Below are 668 nucleotides of genomic sequence, written 5' to 3'. Positions count from 1 at the left end.
GGCCTTGGTGCTGTAAATCCCAAAAGCAGCCCCAGCACGGCCCATGAGCTGCAATCCAGGTCATTAGGACACACTGAAGGTACGACAGGGCAGCTCTGGCCCAGATGCAGAGCAGAAGGCCAGCAGGAAGCTCAGCAGAAGGCAGTGCTGAGGCCCCTCTGCAGCGCGCGGTACTGGCAGCAGGAGATGTTTCTGCACGTGTCCGTGCTGAGCTGTAACTCAGCATGGGCTGTCTGCTCCCCAAACCACTGAGAAACCTACCTGGAAAATGCCCAGGTGGTGAAACAGCTGAACTATTAACACATGGTGCTTTTGTAGGGCAGCTCTCTTACTCCAGGCTTTTTCTCCAGGCCATGGATGGAGAGAGCTGTCTGTGTGCACTTTAAGCAGCTGATGGTTCTGACCCTGAGGACCCTCCCTTATGAATTTAGATTTTTCTTCTCATAATAGTTTGGCTTTTGTATGGGTTTTTTGGATTTTTTTTTCCTCAGGATTTTAAAATAAGACCTTCTGTTGTGCCAGATTTTTTTTTCCTTGAAATTATTTCCTAGGAGAACACAGGGAAATCTGGAGCTGCAGTTACAACAGTCCTCTTGTGTCTGATTTATTATGGACAAATCCTCAAAGAGCATGACTGCTGCTCCACATGTGAGAAACTGTATTATTGG

Source organism: Geospiza fortis, unplaced genomic scaffold (genome assembly GCF_000277835.1).
Source record: "Geospiza fortis unplaced genomic scaffold, GeoFor_1.0 scaffold55, whole genome shotgun sequence".
In the NCBI taxonomy this organism is placed as follows: domain Eukaryota; kingdom Metazoa; phylum Chordata; class Aves; order Passeriformes; family Thraupidae; genus Geospiza; species Geospiza fortis.
This window is presented reverse-complemented; position numbering follows the sequence as displayed.